This window comes from Theropithecus gelada, chromosome 5 (genome assembly GCF_003255815.1).
Source record: "Theropithecus gelada isolate Dixy chromosome 5, Tgel_1.0, whole genome shotgun sequence".
Classification (NCBI taxonomy): Eukaryota; Metazoa; Chordata; class Mammalia; order Primates; family Cercopithecidae; genus Theropithecus; species Theropithecus gelada.
In genome coordinates this window covers 8,754,265-8,769,396 of record NC_037672.1, presented here as the reverse complement: position 1 = coordinate 8,769,396, position 15,132 = coordinate 8,754,265, and positions in this window count along the sequence as shown.

Below are 15,132 nucleotides of genomic sequence, written 5' to 3'. Positions count from 1 at the left end.
AGTACCTGGCACACACGTAGAAGGTGCCTGACAAACATTGATTGAATGGATGAATGAATGAATGAATGAATGAATGAATGAATGAATGAGTAGTATGTCAGGCAGCATCGTAGCCCCTTCAAAGATGTCCAGGGCCTAATCCTAAGAACCTTCGAGTATGTTAACTTACAGGGCAAATGTTGGCTGATGTGATTAAAGTAAGGATCTTGAGTTTGGGTCATTAACATGGATGACTGGGTAAACCCGATGTCCTCATAAGGACACAAAGGTCCTTATAAAAGGGAGGTGGCAGAGTCAGAGTCAGAAAGGAAGTGATACTAGAAGAAGAGATGAGAGAGAGAAAAAAAGATTTGAATATGCTGCATTGCTGGCCTTGAAGATGGAGGAAGGGGTCATGAGCCAAGGATCGCAGGCAGCTTGTAGAAGCTGGAAAAGGAAAAGAAATGTATTCTCCCCTAAAGATTCCAAGGTGTTGCATCTCTATGAACACTTTTATTTTAGGACTTCTGATCTCCAGAACTGTAAGATAATAAACTTGTGTTGTTTTGAGCCACTAAGAGGGTGTATGTGCGTGCCATCTTTTTTTAAAATTTTAATTTTTAGCTTTTTGTGTTGAAATACTTTAACACTTACAGAAAACTTACGAAAAGAGAAAATCACCCAGGTTTCCGTATTTTCAGCTACATTGAAGTATAATCAACTGACTCACAAGGGCTAGACATTTAAGATATAGAACTCATACATCTGAAATTGCACACATTTAAGATGTAGAACTCAATGTTTTGATAAAAGTATACGTTATGAAACCATCACCACAATCAAGCTACTTAACGTATCATCATCTCATATATTTACCATTTTCTTTTCTTTTTATATGTGGTGAGAACACTTAAAATCTACTCTCTTGGCAAATTTCAGGCATACAATACCTGAAACTAGTCACCATGCTGTTCATGAGATCTCTAGAACCTATTCATCCTGCATAACTGAAACTTTGTACCCTTTGACTATCATCTTTCCACTTCTCCCCTTCCCTCATCCCCTGGAAACCACCATTCTCCTCTCTGTCCAGCTGTAAGTTTTTAGAAATTAGTTACAGCAGCTGCAGAAAACTATTACAGAGAGCCAAGAGCAGTTGTCTCCAGAGCAGGTAATGAGTGAGTAGAGCGCAAGGTGCTTTATTGTGATGTGAGAAGAAAATGTTAGAAGGTCTTTTTATTAATTAATTAATTAATTAATTAATTAATTAATTATTGAGACAGAGTCTCGCTCTGTCACCCAGGCTGGAGTGCAGTGGTGCAATTTCAGCTCACTGCAGCCTCTGCCTTCCAGACTCAAGTGGTCCTCCTGCCTCAGCCTCCCAAGTAGCTGGGACTACAGGCATGTGCCAAAACGCCCAGCTAATTTTTGTATTTTTAGTAGAGATTGGGTTTCACTGTATTGGCCAGGCTGGTCTCAAACTCCTGACCTCGAGTGATCCACCTGCCTCAGCTTCCCAAAATGCTGGGATTATAGACGTGAACCACCGTGCCCGGCCTCATTTTTTTTATTTTAGAGTGAATATTATTGGACTTTATTTTACATGATTCAAGCACTGTCCTAATCCAAACTAGCCGTTACCTTGCTTAGACACCTTGGCTGCTGCTTTTTACAGACATTTTGAAGGACTTCTCTTTTCCACCTTCCTTTAGAATCCCAAGAGGGCTGACTTTTAATCCCACACATGTAACACCTTTTACTCTCTTTCTAGTACATAGTAGGAACCAGAAACGTTGCCTTTATTGGAGGGAGGAAGAAATGAGGCATGCAGATGTAGTGACAGGCTCACTGGCCACCCTCCTTAGATCATGCAACTGAAGGCCCCACCCTAAGGGCACAGGCCAGGGAGCTTTAAGGCTCTTGGGTCTGGACTTCACAGAGCAGAACTTCTGTAACAGCTGTGATCTGCCTACCTCTGCCCTGTGCTTACAACAGTCAAAACTTCTGTCTAGTTTAAGCTACTCTTATTTGGGTTTCTCTTACTCATGAATAAACCTAAACTCAATCCATACAGGTTATGACAGGAAAGGGCACAACGCAAATGAGAATATGTGAAGCCAGCCCAATTCTTTAGACACGTGACAAGTTGTTTCTGTGGGGCACAGATGCCTCCGGGTTAAAGGAGCATGGATTCCTAGTCCTGGATTCTCTAGTCACAGCAGCTTTGCTGGAGTTCTGGTGCTGTCCATGGTGCTGGCGTGGACTTTCCACCTAGCAGTGCTAATTTATCTTCAAGTTTGCATAAATACTTTCATACTATTGTGTATGATGCTGGAGACAACCTGTGAAGTAAATATCATTGGGTTATTTTCTATGATTCAAACCCTCTTCTTCCAGGTTCCAATCCAGTCAAGTTTAGCGTTCCTATCACTACACTGCAGGACCTCTCTGTCTCCAGAGTGATGACTGTTTCCCTATCTGCGTGTACCACATCCACTCTGTCTCCAGCGTGATGATCTGTTTCCCTATCTGCGTGTACCACATCCATTTGTTAATCCCTTTCACCATGGCACTTTGACATCTAGTAACCTTGTGGTCTTGTTGGACCGTGCCCCCCACTACATGCCCACGTGTAATCCTCTACCACATTGTCTCTTGACTTAGCCATGCAACTTTCTTTTACCACTGAGACATCAGAAAATGTGATAGAAGCAGAAGTTGATAAACACCTTTGCTCTAGCACTTTCTCTCAGAATGCTGATGTCATCACATGAAGAAGCCCAATCTAGCCTTCTTGAGGATGAATGACCACATAAAGGCAGAGCCCAGCTGTCTCCACTGTCCCAGCTAAGCCCAGATCCAAGTGACACTCCAGTTAAACACAAGTGAGCCCAGAAGGAAGTAACAGAAGAGCACAATCGATTCACAGAATCATGAGAAATAATAAATTATTGTTGCTTTAAGCCATCAACTTTTGGCATGGTTTGTTAAACAGCAATAGATGGCTACTACAGACCCACTGTTTCTGGCCACATTTTTCTCACCATTCAGTGAATTTCTTAGCACTTCTCAGATCCCCAAACAAGACCAGAATTAATATTCTCTGGATTAATGGTTCATTCATTCATCTACCAGACAATTTTGGAGCATTTACTTTATGCTTGTGCTAGGTAATTGGAATATAAAAAGAACTGAAACAAATATCTACCTTCAACAAGTTGAGCAAATGGTAGGGAAGACAAACCACTGATTGCCAGAATGAGTCTAGTATTTCCTCTGTGTAGAACGTCCTTCTCCTCCTCTTTACTTGGATAACTTCTACTCTTTTTTTTTTTTTTTTTTTTTTGAGACGGAGTCTCACTCTGTTGCCCAGGCTGGAGTGCAGTGGCTGGATCTCAGCTCGCTGCAAGCTCCGCCTCCTGGGTTTACGCCATTCTCCTGCCTCAGCCTCCCAAGTAGTTGAGATTACAGGCATGTGCCACCACACCTGGCTCTTTTTTTATTTTTATTTTTTACTTTTTTATTTTTTTATATTTTTAGTAGAGATGGGGTTTCACCTTGTTGGCCAGGCTAGTCTTGAATTCCTGGCTTTAAGTGATCTGCCTGCCTCAGCCTTCCAAAGTGCTGGGGTTACAGGTGTGAGCCACATCACCTGGCCCATTCATTCTTAATGACTACGCCGAGGCCCCCTGCCTCTAGAACTCTTTCTCTGACTCCCCAGTCTGGGCTAGATTCTTTCCTTTTGACTTCCATAGAAGCCTGTGTTCACTTTTATTGATGGATTTATCACTGCTTTAGGATCGTTGTGATTATTTTTCACTTGCACATCTCCCATGATAGACTCTGAGATCCTTAACTACACTGGATTTTTCTTAGGGCTCCACGTTTCTGGCACCTAGTAAGTGCTTCTTACCTATTTACTGAACAAATGAATACCATCATAAATATATAAAGAGAATGTAATGGGTGCCTTGTGAAGGGAATGAGTGTGGCTCCAGGTGACCAGGGCAGGTGCAGATGCAGATATGAGCTGCATCTCCAGTGAGGGTTAGGATTTCATCAAACTGAGAAGAAGGAAAAAAGAAATTCAAGACCAAGGGCAGAAGACATGGGAGTGAACAAGTAAATGGAATATTCAGAGAACAGCAAACTGTTGGTATGGACAAGTGTGGTGGCTATGAGAGTAAGAATGAGTGATGAAACTGGTTGATGGTTTTGGCCCAGACTCTGAAAAACCATGAGTATCACACCAACACCACTTCCTAAATATTCCTGCAACCTGCCTGCCCCACATTTTCCATATATAGCTGAACATAGGTCTATGCAGAAAACACTCAATTCTGATACTGCCTCTTACTTGAATAAGTGCTGAGGCTCTGGGAGTTCAGATCGTTATAATCAGCCTTCTCATTTTGCTTTCGCTAAACATTCATTAGCTGGTCATGAACCCCAAAGAACAGAGGTCACATTGAGTGACAGGGACTCGGCAGCTGTTCACAGTGTAAGATATTTGCTATAATTTACGCTAAGATGTGAATGTAATTATCCTTATCAAAATCACTTCCCCTGGCAAATTTGTACATTAAGTCAAGTAAATTTCCTCTCATTAAATCACAGCATTTGGGGACTGCAGTTTGTCTCAGCCAAGAACTAGAGCTTGGAAGTAATAAAGGCAAAGAAAAAGAACTTGGGTTCTCAGCAGGAAGTGTGGGTGGTGAGGAGAGAGGCAGTATTTCAGAGTGTGTCGGAAACCCAAACCTCCAGCAGTTCCATGACTATGTGTCTCTCGAATTTAGAGCAGTCTTTAAAATGTGGCACTTCTCAGCTACCTACGCATTTGGCAAATTGAGAATGTTGCATCTAGATGCCAGACCTAGATGCAGAAAGGACATCTAAAGACAGATATTTTTAGTGCTGAGAGCAGGTATGTTAGAAAGGGGCTTATAGTTTCAAACCATGAGTAAAAAATATATATATATAAAATGTGTATGCTGGAACTATGTTAAGTATTTTCACACATATGATCCTTTTTGGTTTTCACAACAAGACTGCAGGACAGGATATTCACACTCTCGTAATGCCCATTTCTTTTTCTTCTTGGAATTTAACACAATTCTAATTAAATAACTTTGAGTGGAAGTTGGGAACGCTGGATATGTCATTTCCTGCTAAATCTCTACGAGTTGCCACAGTTTCTACACATACTAAGTGCTAAATAAAGTGCAGCTGAAAGAATAAATTAATTCACGAATAAGATAATTTTTAAAAATCAGGGATTGTTGAGAGATATAGGAACTAACTTTAAAAGTGCTGAAAGTCACCAGGCCAATAAAATTTGGTGGAAACCGAGTTGCATGTAATAACACACTCAACAAATGAATGTTTATTACTTAGGACTCTTTCGGTTCCAGTGACAGAATCTGGACTCACAGTGGCTTTAACATAAAAGAAGGAAGTTTCTATTTGCTTAACTAGGAAGTCTTGTAAGGCTGATGCACAGTAAGCTCATGTCTTGTCTGGATTCAGGGACTCAAATAACATCTTTCAAAGTTCCAACTCTGCCTCCTTTATTTTTTGCTTCCACTTTTCTCTGCTTGGTTTTATTCTTCAATTTCTCAAGATGGCAGCCTCCATAGCCTCAGCCTTGTGTCTTCTCAGCTTGGCCACCTCAGTGAGGAAGAAACTTCTGCCTCCCAATGTATCAGCTATCTATTGCTGAGTAAAAAAATATCCCCAAAACTTAGTGGCTTGAAAAAAACAACCTTTTCTTTTCTCACAATTCTGTGCATCAGCAATTCAGGCAAGGCTCAGCCAGGCAGTCCTGTGGATCCCTGTGGTGTCTCCTGAATTTAATCAGGCATTTGTGGCCAGGTGGCATCAGCTGGAGGTGATTGGTCTGAAATGGTTTTATTCACATGTCAGGGGACTCAACTGGGATGGCTAGAATGGCTGGGATGTCTCTCCCTCTTTCTCTTCTCTCAATGTGGTCCCTAGACCAACCGTTACCATCTCAGAAAGGCCCCAGCCTGACTTTCTGACAAAGTAGCAGTGTTAGAAAGGAGAGCAGGAAGAGAACTGCAAGACCTTTCAAGGCTGAGAACTCAGAACTCATACAATATCTCTTCAGTTGATCAAACCAAGTCATAGGACCAGCCCGAATTCAAGGTGAGGGGAAGTAGTCTTCAGCTCCAGATAAGAGGCCCCCAAAGTCACATCCCCAAGGGGCATGCAGGATGAGGAGTTACTACGGCCAACTTTGCAAACTATCTACCACCCCCAGTGTCCAGACTTCAATCTTGCAAAGATTTGTATTGGCCCTATTCAGGTCATTTGTGTATCCCTGAGTCCATCCCAGTGGCCCAGGAGGGTTAGTTACTCTGATTGGCCAGCGTGGTCATGTGCTCAACCCAGAAGTGGCTAACAGGAGAGAGGGCAAGAAGGAGAGTAATCTCATGGACAACTGTTTCAGAGCCACCTAGAATCAGGGAGGGAATCTCCCACAAACCAGAAAAGGTTGGAAAAGTGTGTTTGGAAGACAAAACTAATGCTAGCGCAGTTCAAAGCAGGCTCTGTTCATCCTAAGGGAATGATGATCAGCAGTGACAGTCTGAAGATAAAGTTCAGAGCGTCAAAGGGCATTGCTCACTGGCCCTTCCAGGATGAAAATGCCCCAACTTACAGACTCAACCTGTCCGATCTCTCCTTCCTTTGGAAATGAATGCATAACTCTCCAAGCCAACCGCCGGAAATGGCAAATACTTACGTCAGTAAACCCATGTCCCTTTTTCTCATTCCGTAATCCTTCAGCAGCTTTCTGATTATAACTTGGCTTCCAGCAAACTGGCTAGGCCAATTTGAACACGGACTTTTCTTTTCTTTTCTTTTCTTTTTTTTTTTTTTTGAGACACAGTCTCACTCTGTTGCCCAGGCTGGAGTGCGGTGGCACAATCTTGGCTCACTGCAACCTCTGCCTCTCGGGTTCAGGCAATTCTCCTGCCTCAGCCTCCCAAGTAGCTGGGACTACAGGTGCCCGCCACCACGCTCGGCTAATTTTTGTATTTTTAGTAGAGACGGGGTTTCACCATATTGGCCAGGCTGGTCTCGAATTCCTGACCTTGTGATCTGCCTGCCTAGACCTCCCAAAGTGCTGGGATTACAGGCATGAGCCACTGCGCATGGCCGACTTTTCTTAATAATACTATTTTTGCAGCAAAAATTAGTAAATGCTCATGCCTGGCTCATGGATCAGTCTCTCGTGAGACTAGTAGGTGTGATTCATTTCCCAGTCCAACCAATTCTCAGATACTAAGGAAGATTTGATCTTGAAGGCTAAAAGACACACCATGGTGAATTTACCAAAATCTCATCCCTTAAAGGGTCTCCCTGAGGTCTGGCTGGAGATGTCTGAGCTCATGCTGCACCTGCCTCTAGGTATTGTCCCCACTTAATCTCAGAAGAAACTAAGGATGAGAAAAATGACTGGCCCACAGTCACAGCTGGCAACCATAATGCAGAAAGAGGCTCTTCACCACTCATTCAATACAATCCATTCATCACATAACACTTAATTTTGTCTCTACTGTGCACTTGGTAATGTTCTCGGTGTTGGAGATATGATGGTAAAGAAGACAGAAAATGCCCAGCCTTCTATGAGGCTGACATTCAAGTGGAGAAACATGAGAAATAATCAGATAAATAAATAGACCACCAAAAAGGTCAAATGGTGATGAGTGCAATGCCAACAATTAGAACATGGTGGTGTGCTAGAAAGTGTCTCGATTGTGACTTTAGATTGGATGGCCAGAGAAGAATAACATAAGAATAGCATCAAAATGTTACCCATGGGCTTCAGGTGCCCACCTATAAAATAGGTTGCCTGGACAAAATGATCTTTGCATGCATATGTCTAGACCGGAGACCTGACTTAACAATGTATCACATGAATTTAAAAAAAAAGAAAACTTGTTGATGGTGGCTAGATTAGGGTTGTATAGGTTGGGATAAGCTAAAACCATTGATAGTAATAGAAATATCCATAATTTATTCAGGACTCTGCTAAGTGCCTAAAATGAATTATCTCTAATTCTCACGACATCCCTGCCAGTGCAGGTATTGGTCTCACTATTTAACCAGTGAGGAAACGGATTCGCTGAGGTTAAATAACTTATCCCGAGAGAGGCTGGGAAAAGGTATGTCGTGCTGGGCACTGCAGGCCAGGCTGAAGGGTCATCTGGAATGTGCTCAGCTGTTCGCTTCCTTTCTCCAGCCTTTCCATGATTCTTCCTCTTCTGCCTGGGCCATTCTGCTCCCTTCTCTCCACCCCAGTACACACAAGAGACTAGAACCAGGTGCCCAGTGGTCCACAGAGTATTTCTGTTTGAATGGAAAAGACAGTGGGTTACCCACACCCAACCCTGTTCCCTCCAATCCTCACTAACTAGGTGCTTTCCTGGCTTCAGAGCAACACTAACATTCCCATGACCCCCAGCAACCAAGACAGCTGGGCTGGGGACAGCGGGATATGATACCCAAGGACATCTGATCCACACACTCTGCTCCCTCCAGGAAACTTCCAGGCTGGGATTATCTGTCCACTTTTGTCCATTTGAATAATTAAAAATTGAGTCTGACATCTGTGACCTGCTCAAGATTTCCTAGAGCTTAACTACTCTAAACCTTAGTTTAATGTACATTCTACCAAGCTACATCATGTCGAGAAAATGAACAGATTTTCCCAACTAAGGCAAATCAGAATCATTCTTTTCCATTGTATCAGAGGGCTCCCAAGAAAGGCCAGTTGACTCAAACACAAAAGTTGCCCATTTCCAGGGCTGCAGCAAAAATCCTGATGTCTGACTCAAGAAAGAACCGATGCCTCCCAGGTACAGTCCAAGCCAGAGCCATTGTGTTGTACCTTCTTTTGTGTAAATGGTGCCCATGGAGTTGTGCGGGGCAGCTCTGCCCCCAAGTCCACATAGGATAGAGAAGAGAGATTTGTAAGCCAAAAGACAGTGTTCTCTCTGGTTCACACTGCTGCTTACTTTGGAAGCATGTTGCAAAAGGGAGAGAACAACCTTTCTCAAAGACTACGAGGCTTCATCCTGCCTGTGGGCGATCTTTATTTGTGAGTGCGAGATGCTGGTGGAAGAATTTCAAAGTCTCTCTTTTAAATGTGGAACCATACTAATAACAGGTTAAATAATTTATCCCAAGAGGCTGGGAGAAGGCAGGTTGCAGTAATAATTATTACTACAAATAAAGCAATTATTATTACTGATAATTCCAGGGACTGAGAAAGTGTATAGAACATGGTTTGTAAGCTAGACAGGGCTCTGGGATGTAAGGAATTGCCAGTGGGTTGATAGCAGCTACATCAAAGAATATTGTTCTGGAAGAAATGTTACTGGCAAGCTCAGTCTCTGCTTCTTTCCATCTTCCCATTAACTCAAAAACTATGATGAGGAGCACCCAGTGTGTGCCCAGCACTGGCGATATGGAGGTGAATCCATCATATCCCCTGATGGGGAAGGACAGTCAGGTGCACAGTCTCAGGGTGACGAGAGGAATGCTGGCATGGAGGGAAGCATGGGGCACTATGGGATTAAAGCAGGGCACCCAACCTGACTGAGAAAGTCAGAGAAGGCTTCCTGGAGGAGGTGGGCTCTCCCTGAAGGGAGTCGCAGATGAAAGGGCCTGCCCAGCAAAAAGGAAAGAGCCACCGCTCAGAGGCCCTAGACACATGAAATGTGGCACATGGGGACCATGCTTGGGGCTGATGAAACTGGCCCTCAGGGTGTTTTAGGAAGTGTAAAGGTGTAATAAAGTTCTAGACTCAAGAAGCAGACAGGATCTTGCATTCTATTTTAAGGAATAAGGCCTTTGTGCTGAAGGCAAGCTGTTCCCAAAGTGTTCTTCCTGAAATTGTAGAGCCCCGGGACCCCTGGGAAAGACAGGTTCCGTGGTCAAATGAGTTTGGGAAAACCCTCACACTATCCAACTCCCTTGGAGAGTCACAGAGTGCGTTCACATAATAAAAGTCCTGAGAGGCCCTGCAGCAAAAACCTGTTTAACTTTGTGTAACCCCATTGTCCATTTTCATACTGCTATGAAGAAATACCTGAGACTGGGTAATTTGTAAAGAAAAAGAGGTTTAATGGACTCACAGTTCCACATGGCTGGGGAGGCCTCACAATCATGGTGGAACGCAAAGGAGAAGCAAAGTCACATCTTACATGCCAGCAGGCAAGAGGGCATGTGCAGGGGAACTCCTCTTTATAAAAGCTTCAGATCTCATGAGACTTATTCACTATCGGTACAACAGCACAGGAAAAACCCTCCCCCATGATTCAATTACCTTCCACTGGGCCCCTCCCGTGATACGTGGGGATTATGGGAGCTACAATTCAAGATGAGATTTGGGTGGGGACACAGCCAAACCCTGTCACCCCTCCCTTCCTAAGCCTACTGAACCAGGAAGAATAGAAAAGCTATTACCATCCCACAGAACACTCTGGGAAATCTGCCAGAGCCTCTGGGGAGACTTCAGATGCTTTTTTTAAGCCAAAGAATAACCTGGTCAGCTTGGTGTACTGGAGAGCTGTTCAGAGGGAAGCAACTGCCCCTTTATTAGTCTGCTTCCACATTTCTCCAGAAATGTCACCAATTATTGTAACAGATTATTCCTTCGTGTGCCCAGCTTCTCCATCCTCCTGACATCCCTCCTTCCTCACCAGCTTCAGAGCCATTTTTCAAGGCTCAGTTCAGGTATTACCTCTTCCAGAAGCCCTCCCTGACCCACCAGAGGCAGGATGACCCACACTCAGTGCCCAGGGGGACTTGTAGCCCAGTGAATGGTGACGCCATGGGCCTCGGACACTCCTTCCTCTCTAAGCATTCCTGCTTGGCTTCCTTTGCTGTTCTTCCTACACTTACAGAGGCTCCATCATCAGCCTTCATCCCTCTCACATCCAAATGCCATCCCTGGAAAATATCTCCTATCTCCATGATTTCAACAACCCAACATGCTGAAGGCTATGAGATGTGTATCTCCAGGCCAGGTCTCCCTTTCGAGCAGCAGACCTGTGTTTAAATACCCACCAGATATCTCCGTCTGGACACCTGCAGGCACTGCTCGTCAGCACGTCCAAACCAGAACTCACCTGTGCTGACATCTGTTTTTACTTCTGTGCACCCTGTCTCAGAGAATAGCCGCTGCCATCCACCTGTCCAGGCTAGAAACCAGAGGACCGCATGGACTCAGCTGTCCTCTTCCCCACCAGGTGCAGTCAGCATCCAAGTCCTGATGCCACTCCCTGAGAGCATGCTTCCCTTTCCTCTCATCCTCCAGTACTGCTTCCCCTGTCTGGGCATCGATGTTGCCTGTCTGCTTCACTCCATCACTGCTATAGCTCTGCAGCTGGTCTTGCTCAAGCTGCTGTGATGGTGGTCCACACTGTGGCCTGCACTCACTCCCCAACACTGCCTTTCTTGAGTCCTTGCTACAGCTGTACTTGCCATTCCTGGCTATGCCTCCTTCCTTTACCACTCTAAGTTTTGCATATGCTGTTTGCTTTGCCTTGAATGTCTTTCCATCTCTTTTACCCTGGAAGACTCTGAGTTATACTTTAAGTCTCATTTCAAGGTTCACCTGGCCTTGGATGTCCCCCAGGGATGCTTGGGTGCTCTTGTTCCCAGTCTCCATAGCCCCACTGAGCCTCTGTTTCCTGGCAGGGAAATGACAGTCCCTACATCAGCCATTTGTTGGGAAGAACAAATGAGAGAAAGTCGCCAGTGTCTTCAGGCACTCACCTGAAGTTGATCCCTTGTGGAAGTGCCGGCCCCTCTTTTCCATAGTCACAGCATCTCTTCCATCCACATGCCAGCCAGCTGGATGGCCACTAGGTCTGGGATTACTTTTAAGAAACAGGGTCCATCTTCTGTACCCAGACAAACCACATGAACACCTGAACAACCAGAAGGCAGGTGTCAGTCAGCTGGAAAAGTGAGCTGAGAAGGGGCCTCACGAGGAAATTGATGAGTTTGGTCTCTTTCAGTCTTCATGAGTCTTAAAAGCCAAACAGATGCTCCTCTGGTCAGTTCAAGCGTCCTCCAGAGAAGCTATTTTGAGTTCAAGCACATCCCCTTGAGCAACTCTCACAGGCACTGAGAGCCAGGCAGCAGAAAGCCATTTTTCCAGCCTCAAGAAACATGCAGGGATTTGAAAGCCAATGTTTCCCAGGTTGCTGTGAAGCTAGGCACTCTATATTGTGCTCCCCAACTACCCCCACGTCTCCCCTCCCACCCCTCATGCACACAGCCTTTATTCCAAGGGGAGGGTGCTTTCTCCAGTGCCCTCTCCAGTGGAGCCTAATGCTGAGACCAGTTTGGTTGTGGAGACCCTAACCCAGCAGTGCTAGAGGAATTAAAGACACACATGCATAGAAATATTGCATGTGGAGTGGGAAATCAGGGGTCTCACAGACTTCAGAGCTGAGAGCCCCAAACAAAGATTTACCCACATATTTATTGATAGCAAGCCAGTAATAAGCATTATTTCTACAGATTGTAGATTAACGAAAAGTATTCCTTATGGGAAACAAAGGGATGGGCCAAAATAAAGGGATGGGCTCTGGCTAGTTATCTGCAGCAGGAACATGTCCTTAAGGCACAGATCGCTCATGCTATTGTTTGTGGTTTAATAATGCCTTAAGCAGTTTCCCACCCTGGGTGGGCCAGGTGTTCCTTGCCCTCATTCCAGTAAACTGACAACCTTCAGCATGGGCGTCAAGGCCATCACGAGCATGTCACAGTGCTGCAGAGATTTTGTTTATGGCCAGTTTTGGGGCCAGTTTATGGCCAGATTTTGGGGCTTGTTCCCAACAACCAAACATGCAGGTGGAAAGAATTTACTGAGTGTTGACTGCTCCCAGCCTCAAGCTAACACTTTCTCTGCATTCTCCCCTTTGAAGTACAGCACAGAAGAGCAATCCCTGGAGCCAGACAGCCTGGGTTCAAGTCCAGGCTCTACTACATACTTGCTGTGAGACTCTGGTCAGGTTGCTTAACCTGCCCTGCCTCAGCATTCTTCAACTGTGAAATGGGGATAATAGTAAGAACTACTTCTAAAATTATTGTGAGAACATCATTAGTTACTGCATGGAAAACCCCTAGAACAGTGCCCAGCACTTAATAATCTCACAATAACTGTTGGCTATTGCTATTACTATTCATCCACAGAGTAGTTCTGGAAGATAGAGTGGACGCTCCTTTATCAGGATCAATGGGGGCTTTGATTTGACTTTTGATTTTGATTTGTAGTCAAATCACAAATCACTCTGCCATCCAGGCTGAAGTGCAGTGGCACGAGCTCACTACATCCTCCATCTTCTGGGTTCAAGCGAGTCTCGTACCTCAGCCTCCTGAGTAGGTAGGACTACAAGTGCCTGCCACGTGTCTAGCTAATTTTTTGTATTTCTAGTAGAGATGGGGTTTCACCATGTTGCCCACAGTGGTCTCAAACTCCTGAGCTCAGGTGATCCACCTGCCTCAGCCTCCCAAAGTGCTGGAATTACAGGTGTGAGCCGCAGCAGGATTATACTTCCTGATGAATTCAGAAGTGACCATGAGGCTTTGCTTAGCCAATGAAACATGGATGGGCTTGATGAGTATTGCATCTGAGCAGAGGGTTTTTGAGCCAGCTCGTGGCTCACCACCTCTCTGTGGTCCTTCTGCCACGAAATCAGCAGCATCCCACAGAGAGGCCGACCCATCAGCCTGGGTTCTGGAGTGAAGCACCACTGGCTACACTACAGCACGAGCAAGAAATTAAAGCTTTGCTGCTGTAAACCACTGAGATTCGGGGGTTGTGTGTCATGTGGCCTAACCCAGCCTAGCCCAGCTGACTCAGTCAGTGGCAGACACAGGCAGGAGATCTGCAGGCAGGCAGAGGGCGAGGCCAGGGCAACTCTCCACTTCAGGCAGAGTCTCTTTCAGGGGCCGCATTTCCCCTGTGGCCCCATCATCTCCTCGTTTTGTCCCTGTAGCTCTAGGGAGGATAGAAACCTCGTGCTGTCACTAACAACGGGGCTGTTCCCACACCTGTTAGCCCTCTCAGCAATTCCAACTACTTCCACATGTTAAAGTCTGTCTTTTGAACTTCCAGGCCTGGGTTCCACTGTCATGAGTGGACTCTACCCTAACAAAGTGGCAAAGCTGGAATTAGAAACCTCAGCAAACTATCTCAAAGCCCAAGCAATTCTCTCCTCTCCATCCTGCTGCAACTCTTGAAGACTATAGTACTGATGTGGCAGATGGGAGGATTAAAGAAGAGTGATTCCAACACAATAATAGGAAAAAATGCAGCATTTAGCCAAAGACAGGACATAGCCTCAAAATCCTGGTGGGAGGAAAGGAGGGGAGAAACATCACAGTAGGCAGGCAGGTAACTTGGCTGGTATGTGGCGGGGAGTCAGCAAATGGGAATAAAGCAGTGGCCTATAAAAAGAGGGTCCCACCCCTCGCCATCCTCCCAGAACAGAAGCTGCTTTCCACAGGTCACAGCTACTCTGCTCAGCTGAACAGCCCGTGGGTGAAGGAAGTGAGGAATGAAAGTCAAAGAGAATGGCAGATGAGTTGAGGGCCATTTAAAGAAGTTGTGAACAGTAAACCAAATGAACTCTACATGTGTGTTGACCTCTCTCAACCTAGACCTGCTGGCATTACCCTGGAACCATAAAAGTTCATGACTCCTGAGTCCACTCAGCAAATCCCTATTCACCCACAAACATTCAATCACCTTTCTTCCAAAAGCTTTCATGACACCAGGTAGAGCTATTTTCTTTTCGTCATACACAGAGTTTCTAGTGATTTAAAATTGTATTTCTATCATCCGTTCATGTATCTTGCCCTCCTTGTAACAATGAACTTCTTGAGAAGAACGTGCGTGAGTAAAACACCTTCAAATCACTTTGCAGAGCACCAATGGTTAAAAAGTGCTTGATACGTATTTTGTTGGAAGAGAGGGAGGGTAAGAAATGAATAGATATAACCTTTAGACAACTTCATCTAAGCTTTATCAAAACACAAAAACACAAGCTATCTTGGTGATTATTGTATCAGAGGATCTAACATATCCCGTAGCATGTAGGAGGAATT